This window comes from Apteryx mantelli, chromosome 3 (genome assembly GCF_036417845.1).
Source record: "Apteryx mantelli isolate bAptMan1 chromosome 3, bAptMan1.hap1, whole genome shotgun sequence".
Classification (NCBI taxonomy): domain Eukaryota; kingdom Metazoa; phylum Chordata; class Aves; order Apterygiformes; family Apterygidae; genus Apteryx; species Apteryx mantelli.
In genome coordinates this window covers 74,142,941-74,156,440 of record NC_089980.1, presented here as the reverse complement: position 1 = coordinate 74,156,440, position 13,500 = coordinate 74,142,941, and positions in this window count along the sequence as shown.

Below are 13,500 nucleotides of genomic sequence, written 5' to 3'. Positions count from 1 at the left end.
TCACGGGTCTTGGGCGTTTTAGGGCTCCAATGCGTACACATGTCTGCGGTGCAGATGTCTAGGTGCTCATAGCAGAAGCTGTGAATTGTGTGCTTGCTAGGCAACTCATTTGTACAATACCATTAGAAACTAAGAAGTGCATGTGATAAGTACATAGTGTGTCTATTCCCATAGTGGCGCTACTGATAGGCCTCCTTAGTCTCAGTTTCTGTGTGATCCGTGAGAGTTTCCAGTCCTAATTAGCTGTCTCTTTAGTTCCATGTCTTCTCCTTGCAGCCCCTATAGGTTTGTCTGCTGTGCCATCTGTGTTAGAAATGAGGAACTTGGTACCCCTGTTCAGGTACCATGGCCCGCGCTGTGAGCGTGTGTATTGAAAACACAAGAAAGACGAGATTTCTAGCTTTGTCACAAGTGGTTAAAATCTGTCAGTATTATGAGAAGTGAAAATAGCTCCCCATTTTCACTGTCTCCTTTTCCATTTTCTTTTTTGCTTGAAGGAAAAAGATAATACATTTCATGTATCTTTGCCTCCTGCCTGAGTTTGGCACTGTCCATATGTTGTGCTACCATCTCTGAGGGCCTCCACCACCCATGGTAATGGTGTTTTATTTTTAATTTTAATTGCATGAGAGCTGAAGAGGTAGATGATCATAATGATACAACAGTTATCTGATGAGCAAAGTTTAGCAATGCCAATGGCTCGAAGGAGGAGGGAGAAGAATAAAAGAAAGCACAGAAATGCTTGAAAGAGGGACAAAGCCCAAGGAAACAAAGCTCCCAGCGCAGAGAAAGGTAATATTAAAGCAAGAATATCATCTGCAGTCATGCAAAGTAGCAAAGAAGTTGAGAACAAAACTTATTTTTTCTAAATCATCAGTGTAATATTAGTATAATATTTCCCCATAAAACATAGTACCTTTTAATTTTCCAGGAATGATCACTGTTATATATCAATCCAGAAGGACTGTTAAAGACTAGATGAACTTGTACCAACATAGATTTTTTCCCATATGTTCCTATTCTAAGTGTATCCCACTTTACATTATTGCTGGTTGAAGCTCTGCAGAGTTTCTTCAGCTCATAGTTACCAAGTCAAGGTTGCAACTGTTTGATTGGGAATTTACCTAACACTAATCTCAGCAGAATCTGAACACCTCCTAATCTGTTAATGTTTCAGGATCCCCACAATTTTAAGGAAGTATTTTTAGGAGGTCAAGCTGTCTGTGAGAGGATAGAAAATTAGGTTGAAGGAATGGGCATTGCATGTGGTTGTGAAAACCAGAGTGTTTGCAGTCAATCTTCCCTCCTGTGGGACAGAGACCTGCAGCTGGGACCAGTAGACATTGAAGCTTAGTCTCCAGCATTCCAGGGCTGTTTCTGCTGGTCAGCCCCAGCAAGGCTCTTAGGAAAAGCAGCTGTGAAGACAGGTGGTGGGCCTAGGGGGGAACTGTTCTGTCTGATAGCCTAAGCCAGTCTAGTATGAGGTTTTGTAATATTAGGGTAGGGACTTTGGACTGCATGATGATGCAGAAGGAAGCAATATATTCATAGACAGTCTTGTTGATAAGTGAAAACTACCATGGGAATTTGTAGCTTTGACTTCAGAGCGGTAAACATAGCCTGCTCAAGAGAGAATCAGGCAGGCAACTTTCTACTTGAATCATTTTTCAGACCATAGGACTTCAATGTGCTTGAGCTTAGATATATCTGAACCTGGATGCCATGAATATATGCCTTGATGTGGCTAATCTGCTCCCATTAGGATGGGGAAAGTTTTCTTGCCACTCAAAAATAGGTATTTTTGAAAGTGTGGGGTCAGAACACTAAGGAGTTCAAAAAGAAAACTGAAGTTACACCTGGGGATATTGGCTGCAGAAACAATATTGCTGAGATGAAGAGTTGTTTAAGTGTCAATACCAGTCATTTCTGCTGAGCACAGCCTTTGGTAGTTCCTCCTCATCCAGATGCTGGGCTGTGCTAGTTACTGGAAGAGATGGATGACAATGCTTTTCATATACACGTGAAAGGAGCTGATTATAAACTTGCATACACTGCTGGTTTCTTAGTCCAACCAGCTCCTCTCAGTGACTTACCTTAGATACTGACTAAGGTGCTACATTGGATCCCAAGAGAGGCATCAATTTGGGGAGTGAAGAAAGAACTGCGCATTTTGAGTCTAAGTTCAATTAGAGAAAAAAGTTTCAAGTTATTTCATTGACTCCCAGGCTAATGGAGGCAGGACATAACAGAATGATCCAGCAGGAATGAGAAATGACACACAGCTCCTTTGCAGTGCAGCCTGGGCTGTGCTCTTGCTGACAGTGATCTAGGATCCAAGGAGCTGGCTGGCAGTGTTGGAGGGTGCAAGGGTAACATCAAGGGATTTCTCCCTCCCTGAGCTGCACTGAAGTTTTTGAAAAGGTGCATAATAGCCATCTTACTCAGAGATTAGTTGTTTCTTTATTTCCTTTCTCTGTCAGATTTTGTAAGGATCAGAAGAAAAGGAAAGATCTGGCCATCTCCACTTTTGAATATTCACAGTTTTTACTACATTTTAATGAGGTTTTTATTATTATATTTTATTTTCCTATAAATAAAATGCTATTCTGTTTTGCTCATGTTTACTTTACATCTCAAGATTCTGACAGTGTTTAGGTTCCAGACATATAATCAGATTTGTACCCATTTTAATTTGGTCTTTTTCCTTCGCAGCCCAAATTTTTCTAAAATAGAGGGTGTATGTAACAAATTAATGACAGAAAAAACAATTATAGTGGGACAGATTCTCTCATTTACATCACAGCAAATTTGGATTAACCCCTCGCTTCTGTAGATTCACTCCAGATTGATTGTACAAGAGAGTAGTTAAGAAAAGAATTTAACTTATATCTACAGTGGCTGAAAGACTGAGCTGGTTGAACTATTCTTTTATAATAAGAAACAAATTATCCAAAAAGTGAAGTTATTTCAACAATGGAAAAAGTCAGAAGTCTGTTTAGGATTATGTACAAGATAATTTTGCAATAACTCCCAGTCCTAGATATGTTGGTTTGTACTCTATTTTAACTACTGGGGCTATGAGATGGTATCAGAATTAGTTCTTGCCTTTGTCAAACATGTGTGATCATGTTTATCATCTGCAAGTAATAAAATAACCATCTGGATAAAATAGAATTTGATTTTATTTTAGAACTCTAACATTAAGCTTCTAATACATCCCCACTGAATCTGTGTGGGTTTTATTAATGATTAACACAGAAACTTTTCAGGTGTTTTTCCTCCCACCAATAAACAGAAAGATTCCCACAGAAAATGAGAGCCTACGCTCAACTCTGTAAATAGTTTAACTTAGGAGTGTAAATAAAATATTTAGTTTCAATGCAGATAGCATCAGACATTGCTAAACCTGTTAAGAAAGAACAACATGAAAATTAGGAGGGAATTGGAAAGTTCAGAGATATGGCCAAGATCCAAGCCAACTTTGCAAAACTGATCCTTTAATGCAAATATTTAAATGATTGTAATTAAACATGCAGAGAAACTGCCAGGACTAATTTTTAAATACTTACATCGAAAAGGCAAACTTAGACTGTTACTCAAAAAACATTTCAGGAAATTTTTGCTTCTGGAATAATTCAATAGGACAGTAACAGCTTAATATTTTTCAGTGGCACTTAAGGAAGTGCTTGAAAATATTAAAAGATGCTGTCATATTTTTAGTTTGAAATCCAGCTGTAGAACTAAGAAAAGTTTTGGTTTTGTTTTATCCCCGCTATAGGAACAGACCTGTATGTCTTGCACATTGCAAAAGCCAGCTGCTGGATAGTCCTGGTTAGGAATGGCAGTCATTGCCTGGTGATGGCATTACCGTCTTCAGTATTTTGTAATTGTGGGCATTTAAGGATGACAGATACATACTCTCTCTTATTTCCTGTCCCTGAAAAAAGCCTTGGAAGTAGGACGTAATGCTAGTTTAATGTCTGTTAAAGGGCCATCTTTATTTCTTTATCTATTTAACCAGTTGATTTAGAGTTAAGTTGGGTTGCTTTTGTTCTGATGAACTGCATAGAACTATACATTATGTTTGTAATGTCCTTTGCATACTCATCAGTTCTGTGCTGCTGAAACCCTATTCTGCCAACCATGTTAAAACTCAGACACGGGATTTCGCTAGCATAATCAAGAGGTAATGGTCTTGCTGTTCATTTCAGCAAAAGATACATGGGAAAGTGTATGTTTTGCCAGACCCTGGCATTCATTGCTCTGCAAATAAGTGCCTCCGATACTGTCACTATTAATGGGAAGGCTTCCTGACAGTACTAGCTTTTCTGCCATCTATGTTGTTATTAAAAAATTGTAGCAAGAAAATATCCTAAGGAGAAGACAAGCAAAACTCATTTGTTTATGATTCATCCTTTCAGATTATGGAATTCTGTCGTGGTTTGACAATAAAAGAAATACATGCTCAGGTAACAACAGGTTAAAAAGCCTTTTTTTTATTCCCTGATGATTCAGCTTTCAAAGAGAAAGCTGAATAGGACAAAATAAAATTGTTCTTAAGAGTTAATGAAGAGAGTTTTGATTGATGACTCATGTTCCTCTGGACAAAGTTTATAGGCCATTCCTCACATGCTATTAGATTCAATTTCACAACATTTATTTATCCTCCCCCATAATGTACCTCTTGTGAAAGAGCTTCTTCATCATCTTGTTTCCTGATATATTTTTGTCACTTACTAGAAAAGAGATGAAATTCATATTTCCAAGGTATACAAAAAGTAGTGCAACCATTTGCAATTGTAGGTTGAAGAAAGAGGTCAGATGTTTCCCTAAGAAATATTTGGCAATATTTGTAAATACACCCTTCAAAACAACAAGAGATCAGCAAGATCTCTTTTTAAAAGTGTTCTTTTCCAGATCTTCAGAAAAAGGAAAATCTCAGAAAGGCCTGCTGTTGCTCACAGTGAACTGAAACAACTTAAAAACTGCTTATTGCATCTTCTTTTGCTCTTTGTACATTAATTGACTAAACAAAACAAGTAATCTTAAACTCATAAGTAAAATAAATCAACATCAATCAAATACTGTTATCTTATATGCAGCTGTAATCAGAAATACACCTTTACAAGAGTACTCTCTACAGCACAAGCTTGAGTGAACAAGATTAGCACGTACTCTAAGCCCTGAAGATCATTAAACTATAGATCTTTTGAGAGCTCCATCCTAAAAATGCTCTGCCTCCTGCCTCTTACAAGCTGTTGCTAATAAATGCAATCAGGACCAAGGGAAAAATTCTAATATCCAAGACCCAACAGGTGTGTGGATGCTTTGTGTGTGGACTCCATTAGGTGAAAGGGGAGGAAGTGGCGTTATAACTCCCTGCCCATCTCCCCTTTTGCAGCAGCCAGAGTGGTGAGGCTACTTGTGCCAGATTGGATGGTCCTGTGTGCAGCTGACTCTCATTGCACCCACATCACAGCTGAATTGGCTCTCAGCAGACTCTCTTGACTGCTTCAGGTCAGTGCAGACAGAGCTGTACGCACACTCTGCTCTGAATTTCATCATAAAGGAGATCTCAGAGTAAAGGGTCTTTCCCCGACAAAAACCCTTAGACTACTGAATCCAATATGCTGTCAATAATCCCTATAAAAATAAACCTCTCAGCATAAGGACTAATAGACCAGTAAAGCATGGTAATCCTTACAGCAAACATACTTGTTAATACCTTTACCCATAATTGTTCTCGTCTCTAATTCAACCAAGAAGACTAATTATGATTCACCATTAGAATACATCAGATGATATATGTGGGTCGATATGGCATTCAGTCTTAATTTGACTCCGTCTGCCAATATTACCAAGACCCATTAAGTTAAACCATTGCAATAAAGGAAGTGAAAATGTTCCCTCTATGTTCCAAAGTCACAGCTGCAGAGCTATTTTGAAAGGTGTATTTACAAATCCAGATTTGCATAGCCCAAACAGCAGGCCCAAACACTGACCACAGCAAAGGCACTCATCCTGTTTTGTAAAACCAAATCCAAGCTGAGTTCACTGAGACAGAAAATTCTAACCTAGACAGAGAAGTAATAATCATAACAGCACTATCCTTGACTAAACTGGACCCAGCACGCTCGGTGAAGCACAAAGAGCCCTGAGAAATGTTTGAGCCCAACAATGCGTAATATGCCATGTACCTCTGTGTTAAGACCCTCTGCTAATGGAAATAAATGATTAATGCCTCCTTCAGGAAGAGAGCAACTGGTATCCTTTCTAGAGACCTAATTTATCCTGTCTTCAAAAATCAACTCCTAAAACATCATAAGGTTGCACACCCTGCGTGCAGAGCAGCCTGAATGAACTGACCATGAATTGCATATCATTTTGCTATCTCTTGGAGAGAGGATGATGGAAAAAAATAATGATATGTGATGTCATTTGTATGCATAGGTTTCACCGAACTGATCAAGCCATTTTTTTCTTTTTTCCTTTTCTCTTTATTAGTTTATTGTATAATTAAACTGTATGGTGAAACAGTAGTGCTTCTCAGTTTCTGGGCCCAAACATGTAGTTGTGTTCTAGGCAAGAGAAATCCTGCTGTGTAGAGGGGGAAGGATCTAGCATGCAATCCAAGAGGTCTTTGTGAACTCTCAGAAGACCAGGATCATGGTACACTAAGAAATATGCCTGTCCTGCAAAACAGACTTCTTAACTTGTTTAGTAGAAACCTTTATAACTGTAAGATACAGCCCTGTAGAATAAAAATGAATGTAGTAACCACCTGAAGCAGAAGGAATGGAAACATGTATTCCTGCCCCGGCCCTCAGAGTAAAACCTGCCTTCTGCATCCTGGCACCTGGCCTCCAAACTGCAGATAGATATTTTGGTGACCCTTCTCTCTGCTAAGTACTTTGCTGCTACATGTATCATTCCTAGCCTTAGAATTAGAAGAATGGTATATTTTCAGCTGTGTGTAGGCCAGGCACCTGTATTTGTGGCTTATTCTATATTCACAAATGAATTCTGAGCAGCTGCAGTTTTTTAAGGTTAATTTTTGAGGTGCTGTCATATTTGGATGTCCAATGTGCCCCAGCTTTAAAAGAACTGATTTTCAATCACCTATCCAAATTTTCATATTTTGAAAATAACCCCTGTTTTAGGTGCCTTCCTAAAATGAAGGCTTCCAACTCACTTCAGAAAATCTTGTTGTGATCAGTGCCCTTGCTCAGGTGGCCAGAAAGCCACACATAATTATTAAAATAGATGCCCAGAATCAGACATATCTTAAGAATCTGTGAAACCTTGAATCTGGATAACTTGCATTGTCAGGACTCTTTGTCATATGTGGAATAAGACTGGACCCACTGCACACAATGCAGGGTTTGCTGCATATGTGTGGATTGAATGGGTGTCACATAGGTAGACCTGACACATCTGGGATTATACTTAATGAGTGCTTGCTGTGGGGATCACCTTTCAGAGTGAGGCCTGGTTAATTGACTTGGGTAGCCCAGGCAGCGCCTTCATCTAGGTATTTTGTGTGCAAAAATACGGGCAGATTAAAGAGAGTGAGACTAAAGAATCCACACATTTAAAGGTTTCATCATAAGGTAATCAACAGATGTTCTATTGATCTGCTACATCCCCTTGGGAACAGAGTGAAAACTATCCCACTCATAGTGATATTGATGTGTTGTAACAAAGGAAAAAAAAAAACATGGCAAGTGCTTAATAAATCATAAGTTACTGATGTAATAGTCATTTGAATGAATGGAGAAGGCATAGTACCGTGTAAATAATGAATGGCTTCTCTTATTGAACTCTTGAGGGATAGATGGCAAGTATTTAATAGAGAACATTGTCCCTATAGCAGAGTTTTGTGAAGCAAGGCAAACACTGGAGAGCTGCCTGAAGGCTGGGTTTTGTCCTAAAGGTAGGAAAAGTGGTTCAAAGTGGAGCAGGAACACAGCACTGCTGAGATGACGTAGTAGTTCCTATGGGCTGCTTCTTGAAGGCAGCAGCTACTGTAGGCACCTGAAATACAGCTGTTGGCATTAAAAAGTAGCTGGATGATGCTGTTTGATGTAGAAGGTGCCATGGCTGTTGCACAGCATCTCACTTGAGTCAGTAGGGTTTGGTGGTTAAAGTTTGAGGGTGCCTGAGACTCAGTAGGGGCAGAAGCTCTTTGGCATAGCAGTGTTCAGGGTTGTAGTACCAAAGAGAGTGGTTCAGGAAGGTGGAATTCCCCTGGGTGCTTCTGTCCTCTCAAAGTAAATGGCAGCAAGGTAAGTGCCCCAGCTGAGATTGACAACAGCCTGAGTGCTGGGGCAAAGAGAGGAGTGGGTCTGAAACTGCTACCTCAGCAGCTAGATCTTCCTCTTTTTAGAAGAAGACACCATGGAAATGGGGTATTTGTGATTTACAGCCACTTGCAGGGTTAAGTCCCTAATTCCTGCAATCTAAGAACATGTCCTGATCTCCAGGCTAAAGGACAGACAGACAGAAGCATTGCCTGTTGAAGCTGAACTCCTATGCAGGAAATTCTGTGAGGTTGATGTGTTCAGATTGTGGTAGATGCAGATAATACCATAACTCTAAAATCTTATGGCTACAGCATACTGCTGGGAGAATGCTGTAGCACCTACCTGGTGCACAACAGGGAGAAAAGTTAATGCTTCCATTTGTATTGCTACTGTGAAAAAAGCTCTTCCCAGGGCCTAAGATGGTACATTCTAATGAACACATGCAGAGGAAATGGGATAGGTCATTCACTGGAACTGCAGTAAAAAGAAAAAATAAAAAGGAGATTGGAGCATTGTCTTTGGCTGGAACCAGGTTATCAGGAGGAGAGTTTCCTGCATTGCTTCAGCAAAGGGGAACCTGAGAGACTCTGACGTGTCACAGCAGAATCTAGAGGACATGAAAAGAACAGGTAATACCATGTTTTTTGCTCATTCCTGCAAAACATGATATGAAGCTAAGGACCCTGTTGGCTGCCTCTCCCACTGTGTAGACTTTCTGAAATTACTGTCCAAGTGGTCCAAGGTGTATTGGCTGTGTCTGGAGGCAGTAGTAATGTAACGCATTTAAAATAACTGGATGAATGCTACTTGGCCTAAAATTTTAATAACATTATGTGTACTTAAATAATTCCTTGGATTTTTCTTTTGTGATTATTTTCCCTCACCATTAAACTCCCCAACTCCAGTAAGGCCTTGCCTCCATCATTCTGGTAGTGCTTTGGATCCATTTTAAGGATGTGATTTGCCATCTTTCATCTGGTGAAATCCCTTGTGAACCCTTCAGTTGGGTATCTCAGGTTAATCACATCCATGACCATGTTTCTTAGGAAAAGGGCGTTAGACACTACTTCCTGAAGAAAACTGCTTATTTGCAAAAGTGTTGGCAAAGATCATACGCATCCTACCATGGACAAACAAGGGAATTAGAATAAATTAATAGATTAGTTAATAGTTTCTATTCAAGTGCATGCAATAATAGTTATTATATTGCAAACAAGTCCCTTGAAACCCATGTAAGCGGAATGTGATTTTAAAGCTCACAGTGGCAGAAGCATGATAAATGTATACATATGGAGAAGTTTAACATTTCAAGAGTTTAATGAGACTACTGATTAGGCATATGAATCACAGCCTTATTTTCCGGGGGCTAGAGGATGATTTTGCAGTTACAATAATAATAAAAATAACCTAAATAGACATTCTGATTCCATTACAGTTGTTCAGAAAATGAGCAAATCTTATAGCTTCCAGCTAAATAATGTTTCTGTTGATTTTATCTCCTCTGCTTGACTCCAATATCAGACTGTTAAAGCCTAAAATCAAGTTTTTAGAAGTATTGTGTTGCATTAGGAAACTAAAAAAAAGAACAGCCTATGAAGAAGTCACAATGATATAATTTTGAAAGCATTATCTGTTACTTAGATAATTAACTTCTGAAAGAAACAAGCATTATTGCTGCTCTGTTTCCATGCAGTGGTAAAGAAAATTATGTGACCACACAAATGCTTGATAGCATGAACACTTGAGTCATTATAAATTTTACCGAATCTGATTTTTAAATGGTCAACACTTCATCACTCCCTAGTGGAAACTACAACTTCTGTGTTACATTTATCAGTATCAATGTCATTTAGAACACATTAGAGCAGCTTAGCTTTAAAAAAAAAACTTCTAAATTTATATTTGCCACAAAAATCTCAAAGAGTTTAAAGACAAATTAGATTGTGTTTGCGTATTATACCAGCTCTAATTAAAAATGAATAGAAGAATATCCATATTCATTGCCCTAGAGTAGTAGTATTTAGGGAAGTTGTACTTATAAGGTGTAGTGAAAGATCAGCTTACATTTAAAGTGAAATACTAGCCCAAAAGGAGATACACAGTCACAGTTGAAATTGCAACTCTGCATAAGAATAGTCTCAAAACTAATGTCAATTGATGAAGATGTGCAAGCCCTTTGCAGGCCTCTATAGTCTCCTGCCAAATAGATGGCAACGATCATCTCACAGTAAGGCAACAATTACCTAAACACAGAAAATGGATTTGTGGTCTAAACTGGTTTCTCTTATTTGCTCAATTTCAAACCTATCATCTTCTGGGTTATTATGTGAAGAATGATCTTTACATTTCTTTATTTCATTTTTGCTTTTCCACATAAGGATCCTTTGATTTGTGACTAATAAACTCCCAATTCTTCAGAGCCTACACATCAGTTTGAGAGTTATTCATGATTTCTGCTGGACTTATTGAAAGCCAGTGAACATTATTGATTTCACATCTGCCTAACTATATGTATGTGGTTTTATAATGAAATGGCTTTTTCCTGTTACCCGCTGTGCCACCATAGGAGATTTCTAAGCTTCTCCAACTCTTTAGTGTTCAATTCACGTGGAGTTTGCTTACAGGGCTCTTTCTCAGTGCAAAGGTTTGCAAAAAAATGGTTAAGAGGTGTTGAAATGCCTTCTGATAATCCCCCATTATGCCATTTTATCAGTTATTTTCATGCCATGAAATATGTCTTAATTTGAAAGAGCAAATGTAGCTAATCTTTTATAAGGACACAGCCAGACTCCATCATTTTCTTTCTCTTTTGAGGGCCCATGCCATGACATTTCCTACATGTGTACTTCTTTCTGGGGAAGAATGGCTTTCCTAGCCAGAGGGAATCTTAATACACTTCCTCATCATGAAGATTCAGAATGGTCTTAGAGGAAAGGTGAGAGTCTCTTACCTTGCTCAGATATGTCTTCTTGGGGTGGGCTTCTAGCATACAAGGTTATTTTTTCTCTAGCAGTGCCCCAACTTCTTTCCCTCTCAAAAATGTCCAAATGAACTATAAAATTTACCTAAGTAGCAACTGGATGTCACTGTTCTCTCATGATTTCTCCTGTGGCTTTTTTACTGCAGAGTTATAACTTTCTTGTGGGCTGCCAGTGAACCTGTAATGTGAGCTTAGAATCAAGACAAACTGAGATACTGCATCCCTAGCAATGAGGTCCTTGGGGACTCACTTTGAAATGAAACTATAGTCATTTTCAATATGGAATCATTTTATTGTTTGGGTGCATCTGCACATAAACTTTACATTGGGTTCTGAACAGCATATAAAGGCTTGCTAGAGATAAATTAGACTAAGTATAGCACTCACCATTAATCAGGATACTAAAAAAGCGTGAGTGCTAGAGAATGAACACAGCTGCCAGTTCATTTATCTTGCTGTCAAAAGGTAACTCTCCTACAGAGAGAAGCTCAGAAGTGGAGGCCTAGGGTCTTTTGTGTTATTCTCTTTCACAGCTTACAGAGAATATATATGTTTATATATAATAAATACATATCTATATTACACACATACATATTTATGTCAGACAAATATATTGTATATAAGCACATTTTTGTACTTTTGTGTGTATATTTATGTTTGTGTGTCCTAAATAGTCCTAAATTGTAGTCTTGAGCTGCAACTCTCATCAGTTCCCCCCAAATGAAGATGCGATAGAGGTGTAGCTGATGTGGTAAGTCAGAAAGACAGCTTTCATTTCAGCGTGAATATGTGATGCTGGAAGGCAGTCAAACATATTTTTTCATTTGCTTTAGGGAAACTTAACAGATAGCTAAAGTACAAGTTCCTGAAATTCTCTGAGTGTCATTTTTGTAGTAATTTCTCAGCATCAAAGCATATTTTGAAGACAAACTAACCAATAACTAGCCAGATCCTAAGTTTATTGGGAAACAGACTCCAGCGGTTGGTCTTCCTTAGTCTGACCTTTTTCATGAAAGCAATAAATCAACTAGCCTTCCATGTCTCTGGTATTGTCCCAAGCTCTTGGGAAAAGGATGATTTAATGGGAAGAATTAGTGCTGCTGCATAGGATTTAGCCTAACGGATAGATCATTAACCTTTTAAGTCTGGTATCCTGGCTTCTGCACTGGCCTACCATGGCTACTGCAGGGAAGGAGAAAATCTCCATACATGACTGAGATGGTTTGTGCAGGGAGGCAGAAAGATTTCCTTGACCAGAGTCACGAGAGCTGATTGTCTGTGAGGCCAGGTGGCACTGCAGCCGTGGTGGGACAGCAGTATAAAGTACACAGGCCTCAGGGTCATGCTCAGGGACATAATGTATGTGTGTCCTCAGTGCAGTGCTTTACTCCGTGCCACACTAACAGGGCTATGCACTCACCATGACCAGGGCTATGCCATCCTGTGGTGGCATTGAGACCATTATCCAAGGTAGATGAGACACCTCTAGCAGTGTAGTTATGGGAACGTGGAGCTCTGTACAGGCTGCAATACTCAGGTTGGTAGCTTTGTGGCATTTTCATGGTTATCCTGCTAGAAGCATCCAAATTAGCTAGTTTGAAGTTAGTGTAAGAGTGGACACCTAAACACCCAGGTGGAGACTGCAGTCATTTTTGACTGCAGTGTTGGCATTTCTTTAGTTTATCTGAGCGTGGGTGTGAGCTTCAGGGAAAGGAAGCAATGCTGAACGCTACAGTAGAGATGAAGGAAGGTGCCATATCATCTTGTTGTCTCACATATTCTTTGTGAGAATATGAACTTGCTTACCAGCAAGCTATGTGGATCAGAGATAAAGTGATTTTTCCTGCATTGTGAAATCAGTGGTGTGTTTTACCAGAAGAAAGGATTTTTTTATTCTTTTTGTGGTGTCAGTGTATAATCCAGGAAGGATGTGGAAGGAAGGGTCTCAATATGTTTCATTTTGCATCTTCTCCTTGCTATAAAGCACATAACTGTAGCTACATATAGGCATCTATGCTTATAGTATAATACCTTAGTAGGCAAGCTGAGCATTTTGAAAACAGTTATTTGACTCTAGGATGTTTGATATTTCTTATGACCATATGTGAACCTATGACTCTCTAAGTCTTGTTATAGGTGTAGGCTGTCACTACCGAACTACAAGTGGTCTAGTTTTTGTTCTGTGAAATTTTGCATCAGGATCTGAGAGAATATAGA